At 33.7% G+C, this 22,011-nt stretch overlaps 1 long non-coding RNA gene across 1 annotated transcript in view; it reads right to left on the bottom strand.

Annotated features, from left to right (window-relative positions):
• LOC136829137 (uncharacterized) overlaps positions 1–22,011 on the bottom strand; it is a 170,016-nt gene that overhangs the window by 49,460 nt on the left and 98,545 nt on the right. Inside the window, exon 4 of the long non-coding RNA XR_010850311.1 lies at positions 15,429–15,516. This is a non-coding gene — a long non-coding RNA (uncharacterized lncRNA). The remainder of the gene's footprint in view (positions 1–15,428; positions 15,517–22,011) is intronic.

Below are 22,011 nucleotides of genomic sequence, written 5' to 3'. Positions count from 1 at the left end.
AAATTCTCGAAAAACAAGTATAGAAAACAAAATTTTAATTTTGTTCGTGATTGATGAGGCCACGTGCATACTGGCATTTGAATAAAAAAACAAAACATCTACGCTAAAGGAACCCCAGAAATATATATTTTTTATGATGTGTTTTATACTTACAAAGAATTGCTCCAGATTCTATTTATGGTGTATAAAACGAATCGAGAAAAGATGAAAAGAGAAACAGTTTTATCAGGTTACTATTGGGAGAGTTCAAATAAAAGGACGGACCATCCAAGGGTCTTAATGTGTTTGCTCTGAAGATGTGAATGAGAGAGTAGATAGTGATGCCATCTGATATTCGTTGGACTTCCATGTTCGTATATTGGGAAGAGGAATGTAATTTGATATATTCGGACAAACATTATATTATTGGGAAGAGGTATATCGTTTGATATACTGGTTTCTTCGGATAAACATTATATTACAATACACTTTTTATCTAGATGTGCCTTAAGCAATCAAACAGAAAATCCTTTCTAAATATTGGGTAGAGTTAATTTTTTTGTGCGCTTTTTTTTTGGAGATAATATTTTTGACTTTTTATAAATACGACAAATAGTCCTGAAGTTTTGCTAAAAGCATGATCTATCTGAATTTTCTGGGTTAAAATCCATAATAATAATTAATAATAATTAATAATAATAATAATAATAATAATTCCTAATAAAAATAATAATAATTAATTATAATAAAAATAATCTATTTTTTTTTTTACAGAAAATTATTAGTCGGAGGATAAAACGAAACAGGTCTATTTTTACATAATAATAATAATAATAAAATACGCATAATAATAAAATAAAGGAGCACTTGAGATATATTCTATTTAGACAAAATAGATTATTAGAGCTCGGAGGATAAAACGAAAGAGATCTATCTGGAATTGTAATAATAATAATAATAATAATAATAATAATAATAATAATAATAATAATAATAATAATAATAATAATAATAATAAATAGAGTACTTGAGATATATTCTATATCAGACAAAATTGATTATTAGAACTAGGAGGATAAAAAGAAACAGATCTATCTGGAATTGTACCCAGTAATAATAATAATAATAATAATAATAATAATAATAATAATAATAATAATAATAATAATAATAAAAGGAACACTTGAGATATATTCTATATCAGACAAAATAGATTATTAGACCTCGGAGGATAAAACGAAACAGATATTCATGGGAAATCCAAGACGAATCGCATGTGTGAGTACATTCATCGACTCAGGAAGCTCCGGAAAGAGACTTAGCAAGAAAAAAAAAAATGCATCTTTGCGGGAGTGAAGAAACACAGGAGAGAACTGAAGACGACTGCAGGAAATGAAGTCTCTGGGACTCGGTTTGCCCGTCAGAAAGAATGTCAGGCACACTAAGCTGGTTCCATTCTGTTTCCTCTTATCTTGTTTATCCGAGACATTTCCGGGAAATGTCAGGCGTCTGGGTTTCCTCTGCTTGCGGTCTGTCTTTTACTTAATAGAAGAATGTTTATGGATGAACCGTCTCCATTTTTTGGCTTAAGCAGAAGTTCCTCTCCTCTGTTATGTGTGTGTGTATATATGTGTGTATATATAAGTGTGTGTGTTCGTGTGTGTGTCTTTCTATTTTTTATAATATTAAGCCGTTTCCCTAAAAGGATGGCTCCAGAAAATGAGTGTCATAACTGTCACTGCCTCTCATACTTTGAATTCTATATCATAAATGAACCCCATGTGCAAAAATACCTGCACAAGGTTAGCTGGTTTATATATATACCCCATGTGCAAAAAATACCTGCACAAGGTTAGCTAGTTTAATATATATATATATATATATATATATATATATATATATATATATATATATATATATATATATATATATGTATGTATATATATATATATGTATGTATATATATATATATATATATATATATATATATATATATATATATATATATATATATATATATATATATATATATATATATATATATATATATATATATATATATATATATATATATATATATATGTGTGTGTGTGTGTGTGTGTGTGTGTGTGTGTGTCTGTGTATGTGTCTCTACAGTGGGTTCATCGGCTGTATGTTGAAATAATACTAAAGACAGTCATCTTGGAAGCATTCTTACACTTCCCGGATATTAACATCCGTCCTTTTGAGTAACTGTTCCCCTCCTCCTGTCAATTATTCTTTTGAATTATTCTCTTTTCACCAACCTGACGTACCCACTCTTTCGACACCAGATCTTTTCAAAATACCTTTTCACCACTTTTATCTCTAGAGTTCTCACCATATCAACAATTCCTACAGTGCAGATGCTGTTCAAATAGTTAAACACAGCAGCTTCACCATTTGGTCTTTCATTCGCATTCAGCATCCATTGATAACTCAGTTATTATCCTAATCGTTTGCATGCAGCATGCCACTTCATCTTGATACGATCAGTGACTCGTGATTTTTTTTTACTACCCATAATAACATGAATTACCCCGCATTATTGTTTTTTGTTTACCCTCATGACCTTGACCTCGCTCCTGATTATTCTCAACTCAAGACAGAAATGCGTATCTGAAATCATAAAAGCCTGAGTAACCACTAAGCACACTGGTGATAAAGCTTGTAAAAACGGACAAGAAACATCCACAAACACATCTTCTGAAACAATTTTGTCAGTGCGATATTTTCCTACATTAAAAAGTTTTATCGAAATCCTAGCTAGCTTTTCACTTCATTTTACAAGTTCGTGCAATTGGAAAAAATAAATTTAATGACAATTTTACTCTCGCAATAAATTTTATAAGAAAAGCCGTAATATAAATATATATATATATATATATATATATATATATATATATATATATATATATATATATATATATATATATATATATATATATATATATATATATATATATATATTATCAGTTGTTGCCATTTAATTAGGTAATTATTTATGAGTCTGGATGAATTTTTGAATGTAAAGTACTTAAGTGTTATTTTTGTTTTGTTAGCTTGTTTGCTCCTCTCCGGTGGTTCGCTCTTTTTATAATTTTACTAATGCCAGTTGTCTTTTTCATATATGGTGCTGAGTGGGTGTGAGGCCTTCCCCAGTACATTCCATTCCCCCCACTCCCCCACAGCCCTGGGTGGACGAGGGGTCTTATATTTATCCTACAAGAGTAGGAGTTAGTTACGTTCTGGACCTCTGCCTGGGCATTTGGTTGGCTTTTGGACTGCTGCTTGACTTGCTTCTTGTTTTGAGGATCTGTACACCCGCCAATATATCGTGGATCCATTACCCTCTGCAGCTTAAGAGTTCATCTTCGGATAATTCTTCCATACCCTTGGTCCAGTTATTAAAGCCAAGGGGACCTCACTGTCCTACGGTAGGATATTTATAACCCTTGTATAGAATATAGACGACTTCTTGTTGAGATCACGGCACTTTAATCCTGTCTTGGGCCCTAACACCCCGTCTGCCTTGATTTATCCTCCAGACGTGGAGAATGACAGTCTTTCAAGAGGAGCCACAGAAAACTATAGATAAAAGTTGTTAGGGATATTAGATTGTATTCGTTAGGATATTCTCTCTTTTTGCTTTTCTCTTCCTGTCTGGGCCCCCTCCTTTTTGTGTTTGAATGAGTTGTTTTTCTATCATTAATTGGGTAAGTGGTTGTTAAGTATAATTGATATTCATATTATTTTTGTATCTGAAGAGGTTCAGGTATTATTTCTGGCTTATATTGATGTATTAAAATTAAGGATTTTTCTTGGTATTTTCTTTGCCCCTTGAATTGATTTTTGCACACGGCTAAAGGTTGAGATACTATTCCACCAATTGTGGATTTAGTATTGTGTTGGTGAATACTCATTGATTTATTATATTTGGATATAGTGTGGTGGTTAATCCAAGCCATCACAAGTGGCGACCGTTTTGACAGGATTTTTCCGTTCCTGTGTATTCACTGGTGTGTGCAAAATTGATTCTTGGGGTTTAGTTTTTTTTTAGGCAGCATATTTTCACCTCCTCGCGTTTTTTGTGTATTGCTTTTGTGAATAGGTGTTCATTATGTCGGTTGTTGATGTATTAGAACTCCTTAGTGGAGGGGTGGCAAGAGAGGCTTGCAGAGTTGAATAGGGATGACTTGATAATTGTAGCGCAGCATTTTGAACTGGAATATGAGGTGTCTATAAAAAAGGGTGTATTGTTATTGCAAATTTATGAATATATAAAAACTGTAAAGGCTGGTGGGGAACAAGAAGTGAAATCTGAAAAAGGTGGTGTGGTATCTGTAGAAATTTTGGATAGGCAAATTGCTTTGAGGAAGGTGGATTTGGAAATAGAAAAGTTTAAGGCAGAGGAAAGGGAAAGGGAGAGGCAGCATGAGATTGCCATGAGAGGTGCAGGTCCTTCTTCCCCTCCCACTTCTCCAAATAGGTCTGTAACGCCTGCTATTAATTTAGCGCAGGCTCTCAAATTTGTACCTCAATTTGAGGAAAATAATGTGGCTGAATTTTTTGTATCTTTCGAAAGAATAGCAGCAAGGTTGGAGTGGCCCCAAGAATATTGGACCACTCTTATTCAAAGTAAATTGGTGGGAAGGGCCCAAAAGGTCTATGTAACTTTAGAGGAGGATCTTTCATCAGATTATGAGAGTGTGAAGGCCATTGTCTTAAAGGCCTATGAACTGGTCCCTGAAGCCTATAGGCAACGCTTCAGGAACTTACAAAAATGTAGGGAGCAAACGTTTGTAGAATTTGCAAGGGTCTAAAGAACAAATATGCTAGTGATTGGCTTAAGTCCAAAGAGGTGGTTGATTTTGATAAATTAAAGGAATTGATGTTGGTGGAAGAGTTTAAGAGGTGTGTACCGGATAAATTGAAGGTCCATCTTGAAGAGTTAAAACTCGATACCATTCAGAAGTAGCCATCGCTAGTGATGAGTATTATCTATCTCATAAACATGAGTTAGAAGGTGTAACAATAAATAAGTCTAGTTGGGTTAGAACAGGCAGGAATAATAATTGTAATAATAATATTGGTAAGAGGTTTAATAGAGGCAATTATGGAAGTAACCATCAGGGTAAGCATCAGGGTAATAACTATCAGAGTAATACTAATAACAATAATAATAATTTTTCTCCTAACAGAGGTTATAGGAAACCTTATGGATATAATCCAGAAAAGTTGAAGGCACTAACGTGTTTCTTTTGCAATAAGAAGGGGCACGTAAAAAGTATGTGTCATGCATTTAGAAAATCACAAAGGGTTGATGGTAGGCCAGTAATGAGTGTGGAAAAGAGAGAGAGAGAACCCGTCCTCGCAAGGACCACTGACCAATGACTACGTGGCTGCTTTGATAAGTATTTGTCTGTCGGTAGTGTCTCGTTCGTAAATTCGTCCGAGAGAAGGCAAGTACGGATTTTGCGTGATACTGGAGCAGCTCAGTCTTTGGTTCTTCGGGAGGCATTGCCGGGTAATTTGGTTTCTAAAAATAATGAATTTGTGTTGCTGTCTGGTTTCCCTGATACGGTAAAGTCTTACCCTATTGAAAATTTTAACTTGATCTGTCCTTCCTTTTCAGGAAATTTAAAATTGGCCATCGTTGATAAGTTTCCTGTTAAGGATGTTGATATTGTCATAGGAAATGACGTTGCACTTAAGAATAATACCTGTCCAATATTGGTAAATCCCGATCATGAAGTAGCGGTAGTTACTCGATCTAGTGCTAGAATTGTTGACGCTGCAGAGTCAACAATTGATGTTGATTTAAGTAGTTTAGATCGTAGCGGTAGCGTAGTTGTAGGAGATATTGATATTATGAAGAATAAACCTAACTGGACTGTTGAAGAGTTTATTAAGGCTCAGAAAAAGGATTTTCAGGATATCTCTATAGAGTCGGGCGAGGTGCCTGATCTGACTACTCCTAAGTTTAAGATTATTAAGAATATTTTGTATAGGTTGAGTAGACCCATGGAGGCTAATAATGCTGATCACGAAATTTTGAAACAAATAATGGTTCCTTATGTTTACAGGAATGAGTTGATTGCATTGGCGCACGAGAGTGGTTTGGCTGGTCATTTTGGTATTCATAAAACTTCGGTCAAGTTACTTATGAATTATTATTGGCCCAAGTTGAAGGCAGATGTGAAGAAGTTTGTCAATAGTTGCGACGTCTGTCAAAAGGTCGGTAAGCCCAATCAGCCTATTCCAAAAGCGCCTTTATGTCCTATTCCAGTGGTTTCTGAACCTTTCAGGAGGTGATTATTGATGTTGTGGGACCTTTACCAAGAACTCGTAGTGGAAATGAATATATTTTACTATCATGGATAAGATGTCTCGGTATCCTGAGGCGATTCCGCTGCGTACTATGAAAAGTGCTAAAATTGTAGATGTACTAATAGAATTTTTCACCAGGTTTGGAATGCCTAAAATAATTCAATCGGACTGTGGTTCTAATTTTGTTAGTAGGTATTTCAAAGACAAAATGGCAGAGTTGAATATAAAACATGTAACCTCTTCTCCATATCATCCAGAAAGTCAGGGAGCTCTGGAGAGGTTCCATCAAACCCTCAAGTCTATGATAAAGAAATATTGTTTGGTTAATGGTTCCGAATGGGATAAGGAACTACCTTACTTATTATTTGCATTTCGGTCAGTGCCGAGTCAATCTTTAGGATTTTCACCTTTCAGCCTTATTTTTGGTCATTGTGTGCGTGGTCCATTGGATGTGGTTCGTGAATCTTGGGAGGGGACGCCCTGATATAAATTTATTAGATTATGTTAGTAATTTGGGTGATAAATTAAAGGCTTGGAAGTTTGCTGGTGAAAATTTATTGTGTAGCCAAAAGAAAATGAAATACTTTTTGACAGAAAGACTAAGGAGCGTAATTTTTGTAGTGGGTGATAATGTTTTGGTATTGCTTCCCATTCCAGGAAACCCTTTAAAAGCTTCATTTTCAGGACTGTGGAAAATTTCAAAGAAATTAAGTGAGGTAAATTATTTAGTAGAGACCCTGAGAGAAGGAAACCTTTTCAGCTTTGCCATATAAATATGTTGAAGGCATATAATGAACGGGAGAAGGTTATTCCGTGGCCTCTATCGGGGATGTTGTTGTGTCTGATAATAACTTTTTTTTTCTTTTTCAGATAGTGAAAATATTGATGAAAATTGTTTTGATGGAAGTGAATGGCTATCGGATAATAAGGGTTCTTTGAAAAATTTTGCTAATATGGTTTCTCATTTAAGTAATGGAGAACAAAGGTCTTTAAAGAAATTGGTATTTAATTATAAGGAATTATTTTCGGATGTACCGGGAAGGACTTCGGTCCTTGAACATGACGTGGACGTAGGTAACGCCACGCCCGTAAAACAATCTCCTTACAGGTTGAATCCTTTCAAGAATGAGGTTGTAGCGAAGGAAGTTGATTATATGTTAAAACATGACCTGATTGAACCCAGCCAAAGTCCGTGGTCATCACCTGTTGTATTGGTAAAGAAATCTGATGGAGATTTCAGGTTTATGCTTTGATTATCGTAAGTTGAATGAGTTGTCTAAGTCTGACTGTTATCCATTACTCGAATTGAGGATTGTATTGATCGTATGGGTAAGGCTAAATACATAAGTAAATTTGACTTGCTGAAAGGTTATTGGCAGGTTCCTCTTTCGAGGCGGGCAAGGGCCTTGTCTGCTTTCGTAACACCACAAGGACTGTTTCAATGTAAAGTTATGCCGTTTGGTATGAAGAACGCGGCTGCTACCTTTCAGAGGTTAATGAATACGTTGGTCTATGGTTTGGAAGGGTGTGTTGTTTATATTGATGATATTGTTATTTATAGTGATGACTGGGGAACGCATTTAAAACGTATTAGGCACTGTTCGAGGTTTTGAAAAAGGCTGGTTTAGTAATTAATTTAAAGAAAAGTGAGTTCGCAAAGGCGAAGGTGGTATATTTGGGTCATGAAGTCGGTGGTGGTAAAGTTGCTCCCAAGCAAGCAAATATTGAATGTATTGAGAAAATGGTAATTCCTAAGTGTAGGAGGGATGTCAGAAAATTCCTTGGTTTAGTAGGTTATTACAGAAGGTTTGTTAGGAATTTTTCTGACATTGCCGATCCTTTGACTAATCTCCTAAGAAAGGTGTAACTTTCGTCTGGACTGAGGAAACGCAAAGGGCATTCGATAATTTGAAGAGAGTTTTACTTAATTTCCCTGTCCTGAGGGCTCCTGATTTCGACCTTCCGTTTTCTCTTGCTACGGACGCAAGTGACGTTGGTGTAGGAGCGGTGTTGTTACAGAATGACGAACAAGGAGTCTCTCATCCTGTCGCATTCTTTTTCAAAAAGTTGTCCTCCGCCCAACGTAGGTATTCTACTGTGGAGAAAGAGACCCTTGCTGTAATATTGGCCATTAATCATTTTCAGGTTTATCTCTCCTCCACAGATACACCTATTAAGATCCTGACGGATCACAATCCCCTGACCTTCATCAGTAGATACAAGAATAAAATCAAAGATTGATGCGATGGAGTCTCATGTTGCAAGAATGGAATTTGGAATTTTCACACGTTCCAGGAAAAGATAATGTTGTTGCCGATTTTTCTCTCGCAGCGTTGAATAGTGGTTTGTGGCAGAGGGCTATGCTGCTATTAAAGGTATAGTATCTGTATCGTTCTAATTACGGTATGTGTGCTGTTGAAGTGAGCACGTAGAGATAAAATATATATGTAAGACTTGTTTATTAATGATCATAATTTTCTTTACAGGCCATGTGTCGATGTTTTATATGTATTGTATGGATTACTTGTTATAAAAAGTTGAGAGTGGCAAATGGTACCAGTTATTGGTTGACTAAAAAGGTTTCCAAGTTTTAAGGTGTCGGGTACGATTAGGTTTATACTACTAAGTTAAGGGAAAAGATAGGCTCTAACCCGGTTATTCTATAATTTCAGGCTAATAATTACGCTTCATTGATTTTGGTGTGTTTATTTGTGCAGGGAGTCTTCTTGCGGTCTTCTCTGTATCATTCAATGAGGGTGTATGTATTGGACACTATGGTGACGAGTGTAGTGGTCACTGAGATAAAGACAGTGGTTTTTGGCCAAACATTCGTTAGCAGTGAATGAAATGTATCACTGAAATTAGACAGTGTTTTTTTTGTGGAAAAGGTTATGGCCTATGAACGATATATATCGGAACCCGGTTGTTAGAGCAATGTCTAGCTCTAAATTTTGTGTGAGAACAAGGTGAAGTTCTCAGGTTTTGTGTAATGGAGCTTCTGGCTTTGGGAAATTTCTCTGTATATGTACTAGTATTAAGATTATGATTTTCTAGGTACTTATAAAGTTGCTATTCTTGTGAGCTGCTATCCTTGATTCTTGCCACCCCTAGCCCGTGTTCTAAGTGTTATATAAGTATTATTGGTGGAGAAAAATTTTCTCTTGTTGATTTGTATATCTTGTCTTACAGTTGATTGACAATTATTGATTCATTGTGATTTATACATAATTTTTTTTTTTGAATTTTAGATTATGTATTAACGTTAAAAAAAATTTTTTTAGTAATTTTTTTTTTTTTCTTTGGGAGAGGAGGTGTCAGTTGTTGCCATTTAATTAGGTAATTATTTATGAGTCTGGATGAATTTTTGAATGTAAAGTACTTAAGTGTTATTTTTGTTTTGTTAGCTTGTTTGCTCCTCTCCGGTGGTTCGCTCTTTTATAATTTTACTAATGCCAGTTGTCTTTTTCATATATGGTGCTGAGTGGGTGTGAGGCCTTCCCAGTACATTCCATTCCCCCCACTCCCCCACAGCCCTGGGTGGACGAGGGTCTTATATTTATCCTACAAGAGTAGGAGTTAGTTACGTTCTGGACCTCTGCCTGGGCATTTGGTTGGCTTTTGGACTGCTGCTTGACTTGCTTCTTGTTTTGAGGATCTGTACACCCGCCAATATATCGTGGATCCATTACCCTCTGCAGCTTAAGAGTTCATCTTCGGATAATTCTTCCATACCCTTGGTCCAGTTATTAAAGCCAAGGGGACCTCACTGTCCTACGGTAGGATATTTATAACCCTTGTATAGAATATAGACGACTTCTTGTTGAGATCACGGCACTTTAATCCTGTCTTGGGCCCTAACACCCCGTCTGCCTTGATTTATCCTCCAGACGTGGAGAATGACGGTCTTTCAAGAGGAGCCACAGAAAACTATAGATAAAAGTTGTTAGGGATATTAGATTGTATTCGTTAGGATATTCTCTCTTTTTGCTTTTCTCTTCCTGTCTGGGCCCCCTCCTTTTTGTGTTTGAATGAGTTGTTTTTCTATCATTAATTGGGTAAGTGGTTGTTAAGTATAATTGATATTCATATTATTTTTGTATCTGAAGAGGTTCAGGTATTATTTCTGGCTTATATTGATGTATTAAAATTAAGGATTTTTCTTGGTATTTTTTTGCCTTGAATTGATTTTTGCACACGGCTAAAAGGTTGAGATACTATTCCACCAATTGTGGATTTAGTATTGTGTTGGTGAATACTCATTGATTTATTATATTTGGATATAGTGTGGTGGTTAATCCAAGCCATCACAATATATATATATATATATATATATATATATATATATATATATATATATATATATATATATATGTGTGTGTGTGTGTGTGTGTGTGTGTGTGTGTGTGTGTGAGAGAGAGAGAGAGAGAAGGGTCAATATTTCTTGAAGACATTCTGGTGACTTTTCCTGTGATATTTGTCGAAAGCTTGAAAATCCACCCAGAACGTCCGGATTAAAAGTTCACGAAGCTCAGTAAAACAAACTTGGGATTTCTCAGATGCCATTTCAACGCAGACACAGATAATCACTGACGTGAAATGCTTAGGGAAAACTATTGTTTGCGTGGAAAGTTGTTGTTTCCGAGCTCTCCTTTTTTATTTTGTCTAATGATGATTTATCTTTGTTAACTGCTTTTGCGAAAAGGTGTTATAAACAGAAAATAAAATTTTTCATTAACTTTGATGAAGGAATAATTAGTATTATGGGTAAATGGGAAAAGCAAATACGTAAACCAACGAAGTACTCTCGAATATATGCAATGCACGGACATTTCTGTCGCTCAAGGGCAGCAGAATTCTGAAGCCTGCTATAATAAAAAGTCTACGCAGCAGTTTCATCAGCAGCACGTCAAATCTTTCAAGTCTATCTTCCATGCACTCTGTCTTTCTGCAGATCAATACTAAACTCACTTCATCAGTACAGTGATTTTTAATTCCCATCTCCTCTACATTACCTTAATTGGAAAATATATGTTTTCTCACTAGCTTAACTTCTTATATCACCTGTGAAGAAATAAACCATTACAAATAGTAATGCATTTGTCTCTCGTTGTAATATGATATAAGAAAAACCATGAAACTTGAATATCTGGGAACTAATGAGTACGTACATAGGAAAAAGTAAGAGATGCAGCAAAAGTATGCTAAACCTTTCGGAAATTTGATCATGTGACAACCATAAGTATCTTTCAAACGAGAAATGCGGTGATGTACGTTGTGCCGGGAGCTATATGTATAACGTATCGGGCGTAGGTCACCACTTCCGCCACAGTGTTAAATTTTGGCATAGCAGACATCCCCATAGCTTATGAAGATGAGTGTGTTTATATTCGGTCAAAATGATGGACCTTTTAAATTTCCTGAAACTGGTTAACTTCATTAGTTAGCCCGTGTTTGTTCCACATGTTTCTGTCAACTGCCGCTCCCAGTAATTCAGGGAAAACAGATTCATGAAAAAACATGAAAGATATTTACCATTATAACTCAAAAATTAATTATTTGGGATTGCATCATCCAAATCAGAAGTATATAGGCTACTTTGAAACTTAAACTAAATGAATAAGAACTCAAAATCGTTAGCCAGCCGTTTACTCTGTAAGAAGGCTATCATTTGATACCGAATAAAGAACAAGAAAAACATAAGTTAAAAAAAACTTAGTCGTAGTTTACGTAGTTTAAGTCCCGTTAATCCTTCAGGATCACTGTTACTTGGAAATATTCCAGGATTCACTGAAATTACCACATACTGTTGTATAAGTAAGTACTGTTGACCATATCTTGAAACAATCTTCCATTTTGTCAGGTTTCTCTAAAAATGGGGAAAGGGGAAGGGGGCGGGGGTACGGGTCTGAACCTACCCTATTACGTAAGTTGGGTCAAATGATGGCCACGTGCCAAATTTTGTCTAGAACGGTCAATTGGTTCGGATTTCTATAGCGCACAAACATACAAACAAACATACAAATATACAAACATTCACTTTTATATATAAAATATGCAATATGATATAAATTGTGTGATACAGGAAAAGTAACATTTTTTATGAGCTTTTAGACCTGAAATGTACCGGAGTATCATGCATTAATATGTAGAATAAAATGATTAAAAGTGGTTTACCACTTCAGGCAGTAGTGTAGATAACAACTATTTTGCTGCTGATAATTAAAAGCATTTTCAAAGTTCAATTACAGAATAATTATTTACGCCATCCAATTATACTGGATATGTAATCAATGGGTGTACATTTATCTGCAACAGCACAATTTATTGGTCGACAACATTCTCTTTTGATGTAAGATAATTTCAGAGGAATCTTTTTTTAATCATATATCTATTTGGAATAAATTATTATTCTAAACAGATATAGGAATAAAAAAAGATTCTCTTTTGATGTAAGATAATTTCAGAGACATCTTTTTATTCATATATCTATTTGGAATAAATTATTATTCTAAACAGATATAGGAATAAAAAAAGATTCTCTTTTCATGTAAGATAATTTCAGAGAAATCTTTTTTATTCATATATCTATTTGGAATAAATTATTATTCTAAACAGATATGGGAATAAAAAAAGATTCTCTTTTGATGTAAGATAATTTCAGAGAAATCATTTTTATTCATATATCTATTTGGAATAAATTATTATTCTAAACAGATATAGGAATAAAAAAAGATTCTCTTTTGATGTAAGATCATTTCAGAGAAGTCTTTTTTTATTCATATATCTATTTGGAATAAATTATTATTCTAAACAGATATAGGAATAAAAAAAGATTCTCTTTTGATGTAAGATAATTTCAGAGAAATCTTTTTTATTCATATATCTATTTGGAATAAATTATTATTCTAAACAGATATAGGAATAAAAAAAGATTCTCTTTTGATGTAAGATAATTTCAGAGAAATCTTTTTTTATTCATATATCTATTTGGAATAAATTATTATTCTAAACAGATATAGGAATAAAAAGATTCTCTTTTGATGTAAGATAATTTCAGAGAAGTCTTTCTTTTATTCATATATCTATTTGGAATAAATTATTATTCTAAACAGATATAGGAATAAAAAAAGATTCTCTTTTTATGTAAGATAATTTCAGAGAAATCTTTTTTATTCATATATCTATTTGGAATAAATTATTATTCCAAATACATATAAGAATAAAAAAAGATTTCTCTGAAATTATCTTACATCAAAAGAAAATGTTGTCGACTAATAAAAAATCCTAACAGATGACATAAGCGATACAAACGACTGCAGTTGTTACTGGAAATACCTATTCCAATGAATAGAGACAGCTCACGGTTGTATTTTATATTTATCTTACACCTTCTTCTACCAAATTCTCATTTAAGGAGCAATTTATGCGTAACCTTTTTCGTTAGGCATTGCGTAAATCATTTTCCTACAAGTCATTCTACCTCTCTACGATACCCGTGGTTTTAGTGTTTATTTCCATTATACACAGACAAAAAAATATTTTTCGCATGTCTCCTGCATGCAAATGTTATTAGTAGATGTCGTTCTCTCATTTTCATAATGCGCCTCTTTCTATGAAGGTTTTGCAAACTTGCAAAATAAATTGTATCTTTGTACCCAGTCTTTGCATAAACTGCACGAAAGAAAATTATAAACTTAAAAATACACGAACTGTGAAGCAGCAGACCATTAAACGGTAAGGTACAGATATAAGCTTAGTAAATTGAAATGCTAATATTTTTGGCCAGAGAATATATAACTGATATTTTAATTGATGCGAGAAAGTCATAGGAAAGTACCTCAGTAATTATTAAGATTGTAATACCGAAGGTGTAACAGAGAGTAGTACCTGCAGTCTTGAGAGAGAGGTGCACAAAGGAGAGTTCTTCAGACTATGACTGAACATCTCTATTCCGAACATCTGACAAAAATATATCTTTTTTAAATCAGCCTTCAGCCTAGAGGATAAGCTCGTGTAGAAGATTTGGTATTCTGATTCATGATACTTATTGTATCCCCCATTCGTTCACTTAGTTTGATGTACATTGGACAGTTTTTACTACGTTTTTACATCTGATATGTTTTTATTGCGTAAAAGAGGGCAAAACTGCAATATTACAAGGCTTATTATCTTTTTACAATAGAAAACTGGCATCATATCATTACTTTCTCTATAATCCTTAGTGTTATATACAATATAGTACTAGAACCTTTTAAACTGATACAATATAGTACTAGAACCTTTTAAACCGGCAACTGTGGCATCACTCTGAAAGAGATAAATCTTTAGCACACCTTTCTTTTATTTGGCGAGTGTGATTAAGATGTCTTGGCCATCTAGTAACCTTCAACGTAAAAAAATGGTTTGATTAATATTATCATGTTAAATTATTATTCATCCTCAAATTTAGATTATAAGGAAGTCGAGCTCCTCTCGGCAACTTATTCTTTCATCATTCAGTAAACTCAAATATGCATATATAAAGAAATATTACAAAGCAGTAGGTCAGCTATTTTACTAGTTATAAATGATGCCTCTTTCTTCAATAATAACTAGAGTCTTCCCAAAAATTTCCTTGCATCACAAAGATCAGCTCAGTAAACCATTTTTTAAATATATAAATCAGTTCCACTCCTTATATGAAAAAAATCCTGTATAGTGGCCATTTTTTAACAAAACTGCAGCAAATGTATACTAGCTGGCATAGTTATTGAAAGTAGATAGTAGACAAAAATAGTGAACAAGTAAAACAAAAACAACTCAGTGATCCACAAATAAAAATACTAGGTAAAAATCTCTCCACTGGAACAAAAATAGAAAAGTAAAAAAAAATAGGAACAAATTTGTACCTCACAGCACAGTCGACTATTACGGTGATGACCCAAAGAGCAATAGAACCTACGTCATCAATGCGTCACCGGAAAGAACAGAAAAAAGGCAAAAGATGAAAGAGAACCTAACCCTAAAAGAAATGCCATGTACGCCCCTAGGAACGAGACTTCAAAAGAATCAAGGAAAAAGAAACAGGAAGAGATTTATTAGTGGTATTTTTTCATTCTTACCTGATAAGCAGTAGGGCTGTTTATAGGGGAGAAGCTCTCAGCCTAATCAAGACGGAACTAAAGCTGATTTCCAAAAGAAGGATACTTCCTAAAAAAAAAAAAAAAACAAAGGAATTTTGAATAAAAAGTAAGGACATGGCGAAGCAAGAAAGTAGCAGGGTGATTACAAAGGGTTTTGGAAAACAAGACACATTTCTATGGAAACAAAAGCTCGAACATGGTGGCGGACAATTTAAATTCTGCTGGTAGGTCGACAAGTACACATGAACTTGAGGTCAAACACTATGGTTATATACTACTCGTGCGTACCAAGACTATAACAAATTCTGAAATTACAAATTTCAACTATATCCACTCTAAAAGCAAAGCTCTCTGTAATTTGGACGCCTGAATCGTTGACAGAAGGAACAGGCAGGAATGTATTTCGAACAAACGTGTCAAGAGATGTAAGAGATTTTATTACTATTATATTTACTATTATTAATAGTGTGTCCTGCTCGTTGCTTGTTTAGGTTATTACCATATAATAGTCTCATTTGATTGTACAACACCTTCATAAACTCTCCTGGTTTTTAAGATCTCCTTAAAGATTTTACTACGAAGGTCTCCATGGAAATATTCGCGACAGACGAAGCTCTTACAAATGACACTATACCCTAATATTAGCTGTTGTAGGCTTATAAAACCGTAACTTAGAATAAAGGTTTTTATCATGATTACTGTTGCATAACTTTGTATTATCATCGTTTTCTGTACGTTACTGGTAAAAAAAAAAAAGGTGGTTGTTGACGGCGCTGAAAACTTAGGAAAATAAAATTGTGCTGTGTATTCTCACCATCTTTATCTATTTTTGGTGGCCTTGATTATACGCCGTAGCGGCTGTACAGAAAACTCGATTGCGACGAAGAAACTTCGGCGCATTATTTACCTGTTTTTAATTGCAAACAATTCTGCTGCTTAGTCATTTTATTCTTAAGGCAATACAGATCGTTCCTCTGTAAGCGTCTTTCATTTGAGAAAAAATTAAACAGGACATAAAAATTTCCACTTGGCTCTGGTGTCATCTAAGCTAGTATAATGTAAGTTTGAAGCTTCAGCTCAGATAGGATTTAAACTCCTTAAGACTCCAGACTCTGGAAACAATTGCGATTTTGGGAAGGACGACGAGAAGTTCATAGTCTTTTCTGTGCTCTAGCTAACAACTAAAATTTTTTTTACCCTTGTCACCACCCACCTCTCTCTCTCTCTCTCTCTCTCTCTCTCTCTCTCTCTCTCTCTCTCTCTCTCTCTCACACACACACACACACAGTTCCTCAGGAATTATTGTTTACAGAAAAGGATTTTTTCACCATAAAAATTGTCAAAAAAATGATATTCCAAACTTGTATAATTGATTAAGGCAAATTTTTAACTATGCATATGAATGCTTTCAGGGTTATGATAGAAGAAAGATTTGATGAAATCACTCTTCTGTAAAGTTACGCTTTAAGCCTATAGTAGGATCTGAAAAATTCTCTCTTTATCTATCTGCTCGTTTGCGTTGGTAGTCCCGTACACGGAGAAGGAATGTAATCATTGTTGCTTGTTCGAAGTACACTAATAGTAGTACTCGAAACAACTTTCATTTTCAACATTTAAAACAAAATACTGAAGAAAAATAACACCAAAAACATTAAGTAAATATGATTAACTATGCATTATTAGATAATACATTTACTTTAGAGTCTGTATAAAGTATTAAAACGATGAAAATCTCTGCGAAATACATTTATTTTATTTCTATCCCATGCTGACCTCGCGACTGTTTTGAACCTCAGTGACTTGCAGGAAAGATTTATCAAAGACTAACAAATATTTTTGAAGTTATTTTCATATTATTTAAAAACATCAGTAAAGTATTATTCGGTAATGAACTTTAAATCTATTTACTTTGCTATTTGTGAACTCTTATGGCAAGTTTTAAATCGTTTGTGGCTAACTAGATTACAAATGTAATAGCTTAAACAAAGTTGCTGAAGTAAGAAATTGTAGGTTTTATGTAGTTTCACGACAATTAGAAAGTTATGGAATAACTGCTCCTTTAAAGAGTAGAAAATTAATATCAAATATAGCTTCTCGTATTGTTATTTTGTAACATATACACATAACTTTTCTGATGTTAAAATTGACAGCATAATCAAAACGCCCTTCTTTATAGGTACAAATATTCTCAACGATGATTTCAGTTATTTGAAAGTCATTTGACAATTTACTGCTATAAAGGCAAGGTAATTTGTCATGCAAAATTCTGTATCCTATCATGAAAAGATTCTCTCTCTCTCTCTCTCTCTCTCTCTCTCTCTCTCTCTCTCTCTCTCTCTCTCTCTCTCTCTCTCTCTATATATATATATATATATATATATATATATATATATATATATATATATATAATTATATATATATATATATATATATATATATATATATATATATATATATATATATATATATATATATATATATATTAGATAGATAACCTATCGCTAAAACTTGCGATATTCTATGTTGTCATAGAGCTGGGAGAACGAATGGAACAAGGAGTGGACCAAGCGCTTTCCTGATTTTTTTTTCACATCCTCAGGGTCAAGTGATACAAAAAATCATGCGTTACAAAGACACCTCTGTGGCAGCAATACATAAACATAGAAAGTATCGAACTACTATTTAAAAAATTAGTTTTTAAACAGCAGTACGATAGTTTTTTTGTTTATGTATTGCTGCCAGTACATAAACGAATAATGCTTTTTTGTATCACTTGACCCTGAGGAGGTGTGAAAAAAAAAACACGACAACACACACAACACACACATATATATATATTGTATGTGTGTGTATACATTAACTTACTCGACTACTTAAAGCAAGTTATTTTGTTGACTGAGAATTTACAGAAGCAAAGATAAAAATAAACATGAGGAGAAAGCAAACTTCTATCCATAGCATTCTTCAGAAAGAGAGGACATGGAAGAAGTTTTTGAAAAACAGTAAACATGAGTTTGCGAGGCGGCCAGAAGAGATCCATTATAGAAAAACAAGTCCGATGGCTTTGCCAGGAAGCTCTTCGGGGAATATTGGAAAACTTACTTTGAGACGCTTCAGACCATTCAACATTTTGTTCTTTATTTTGTACCGAATTAGTTTTTCTTTTTACTTTTTTTAGATATAAATAAATTAATTATTTTAACGACCTTTTGTTGGTTTACAGTTACCTGTATTTATCAGAAAATCAGCTCTTGATAAACATAAAAAGAGATAATGATGTGAGATGATATGAAAACAATAAGAGTAAACCGTCAATTTCCGTATTCGTTCAACATCACGAGTGTTAAATTCAGGCTATTTGTTGGTACATATTTGTGTTAAAAAATCATTTATTTAAAAATAACTTTATTAACATTTTGTTCTTTATCCAGCTCCGAATAATTTTTCTTTTTACTTTTTTAGGTATGAATAAATTAATTACAAGTTTCAGACTTTTTTTTACAGTTTCCTAAGAGAAAATTCATAGTGTAAAAACATCCTTGGCAGCACTGCGTGAAGAAATATGCTGAAACACCTTGAAAACGAAGATTTAGGAACTCATGTCCTGGAGCCATGGAAAGTTTAAATTGCCTTCCGAACAGCCGTTTGTAACTAAGTATAAATTCGTGGTGTCAAAACTAAGATACAATACGTTTAAAATAGGAATGTATGGGTTCCTGCGAGAACAGTTTGAAACTTCACTTGTAAAACTTCAACTTCCTAACGAAGGAATTTCTGAATGCCAGGGCAATTAGGTAAGTCTTTAAAATTAATAGCAGGTTAATTTTTTGGTTCTTCAGTACGCTTATAAAGACTGATTCATAACATTACTACCTTACTGAAATTTTTAATAAGATGAATTTTCAGTAAGTCAGATTTAAAATAAAAGAAATTTGATGATTTCTTATATCTTTTTCTATCTTGACCCTTACATTTCGCATTAATTTACACCAGTTATTTACAGTCCCTGTTCATCTCTTTCTCTCACTGATCTAATAGTAACCGAAATTCCCACGTCTCCTAAATTACTCCTTTGAAAAAGTTATTATCGCTATTGCTAATGTCCGGTATTCTTGCATATGGTTAGAGCTAGAAACGGTTAAAACTTGGAAATCATTTTATATTAAAAATACGCATTACTGATTCGGCAGGCAAGAAAGTAGAACGGAAGTCTGGTTTATTATGGATATATGCAACCAATCCTCTTATTCCAATACGTTTTATGTCGCATAAAACGTACTGAATTGACAATGAGGTGGATAACTGGAGACGAATTTTCTGTTTATTTATATGCATGTCATTAATGTTGTGCAAAACAAAGATGATTAACATACTGATCTCGTGTTGAGGTCGACAAGCTGCTAGTGATCCTATAATAAATGGAAATATTTCGGCTATCATACGTTTTAAAGTTTTATCTAATGATATCGTTAAGATATGTATATACATATATATATATATATATATATATATATATATATATATATATATATATATATATATATATATATATATATATATATATATATATATATATATATATATATATATATATAATTACTTCTATATTTTTCTTTTTGCATACTTAGAACAATATGAAACAAATGGTTCCAGTAAGAATTTACTTTTGAAAATCACTCTTTCATATATTATCAGCATAGACATGATGGCAGCTATATTCATGACAATGAAAAAGTGATCTCTGATTTTTCCATGGGATCTCATAAGTTAAGTATACCTTAGTTTAACCAGACCACTGAGCTGATTAACAGCTCTCCTAGGGCTGGCCCGAACGATTAGACTTATTTTACGTGGCTAAGAACCAACTGGTTACCTAGCAACGGGACCTACAGCTTATTGTGAAATCCGAACCACATTATAGCGAGAAATGAATTTCTATCGCCAGAAATAAATTCCTCTAATTCTTCATTGGCCGGCCGGAGACTCGAACTCGGGCCTAGCAGAGTGCTAGCCGAGAACTCTACCGACTCATCCAACGAGGAACTATAGGATCCCATAACGTGATTGGGAGATTTTCTGGGAAAGTGAATCAAAAGCGAAAGGTGGTCAATAGTATATTACAAGAAAGGGTAGGACGAAGGTTTCAGGTAAAATTATTCAGCTTAACCCTTTTTGTATTATAAAATATTTAAATAACGAGGAGATGGAAGTTTCTAGGCTCAAGGGCAAGAACTTAATACATGAAATACTGATGAAGAATGTCAAACCATTGAAATATCGGTATTTTTTTAAAGATTATTAAAACGTTGATGCTTTTCTATGGGCCCTGCATTGACATAGCTCGATCTTGAAATTACTATCCAAAAATAATGGTAGTATAATATTTCAGATTTCCATCCACATTTACTGAGTTTCCATTTGTTATTCGATGAAAGGTAGAAGCATAATTCCACATATTTTTCATAAGATAATTCCATTACATTACCACGCCAGTAGTTCGTATGGAGAATTAAACAATATGCTATGCTATGCTTCCCTCATTTTTTCACATTGCTTATTTGCTTCAAAACGAACAACAGAAAGGTAAATAATCTTACATCCTATACAAAACTGATAATGAATAAGGATTAATATAAATTTTGGAGATAGGTATTTTGGAAAACTGATTCCAGTTGTTTTGTCGACTTTCCAGCTATATATATTTTAAAAGGAGAGAATACTGCAAAAATTACTCAGCAAAGGTTCACACATTCTGTTTGAAAGAACCGAGCCCTATTGTTATTCCTAGACAATAGTCCTTTTGCTCTTATTCTTATAATTTCGCGAGAAATTATGTGAATAAATATTCTATTTACCCTTTTTGAACACACTGGAATAATTACGAATATTTGAGTGGCGTGACTGGAAAAGTCTAATAATATCAGATTATCCTTTCGTAAGACAGGCACAAGCAGACAAGACATCAACTCTTCAGAGAGAGAGAGAGAGAGAGAGAGAGAGAGAGAGAGAGAGAGAGAGAGAGAAATCCAATAAGTTAAGGAACTGCGTCTTTTGCTCTCGCTGATTTTTTTCATCCAACGTCGGAGAGGAAATAATTAAAATCTTTCCTGAGAAAAGATTGCGCGCAGAAGTCGATCATCTTCAAATGCTTTAATCAACGGTCCCTTTTCAAGGAGATATCTGTCATCGATTATTGGGCTAAGTGCAAGCCTAATAGTTATTAAGTTGACATAAGCTCCTTTATAAGAAAAAATTACGATGGTTTAAACGAATTCAAATATGAAGCTTATATTTCTTCATAAAACATGGGCCTGTGAAATATTAACTACCTGGATAGTTTAATAAACAAGCGTTTTACCACTACAATTAGTCATTTTTTCAAATTAAGGAAGTTACCCAGAACCTCTATTAGCAGCGCACAAAACTAAATCTTATTTTCATATCACCCTTGTCAAATGCAAATTCATTTTGTGAGGAATGTCTTTCATCAGGATTTTGACCATCTTTGACTTATTATTAGTACGCAGCAGTCTATGTTTGCTTCATGAATATGTATGTATAT

The sequence above is a fragment of the Macrobrachium rosenbergii genome, chromosome 44 (assembly GCF_040412425.1).
Source record: "Macrobrachium rosenbergii isolate ZJJX-2024 chromosome 44, ASM4041242v1, whole genome shotgun sequence".
In the NCBI taxonomy this organism is placed as follows: domain Eukaryota; kingdom Metazoa; phylum Arthropoda; class Malacostraca; order Decapoda; family Palaemonidae; genus Macrobrachium; species Macrobrachium rosenbergii.
Note: the sequence above shows the minus strand (reverse complement) of the source record. Positions and strands in the feature narration are given on the sequence as shown.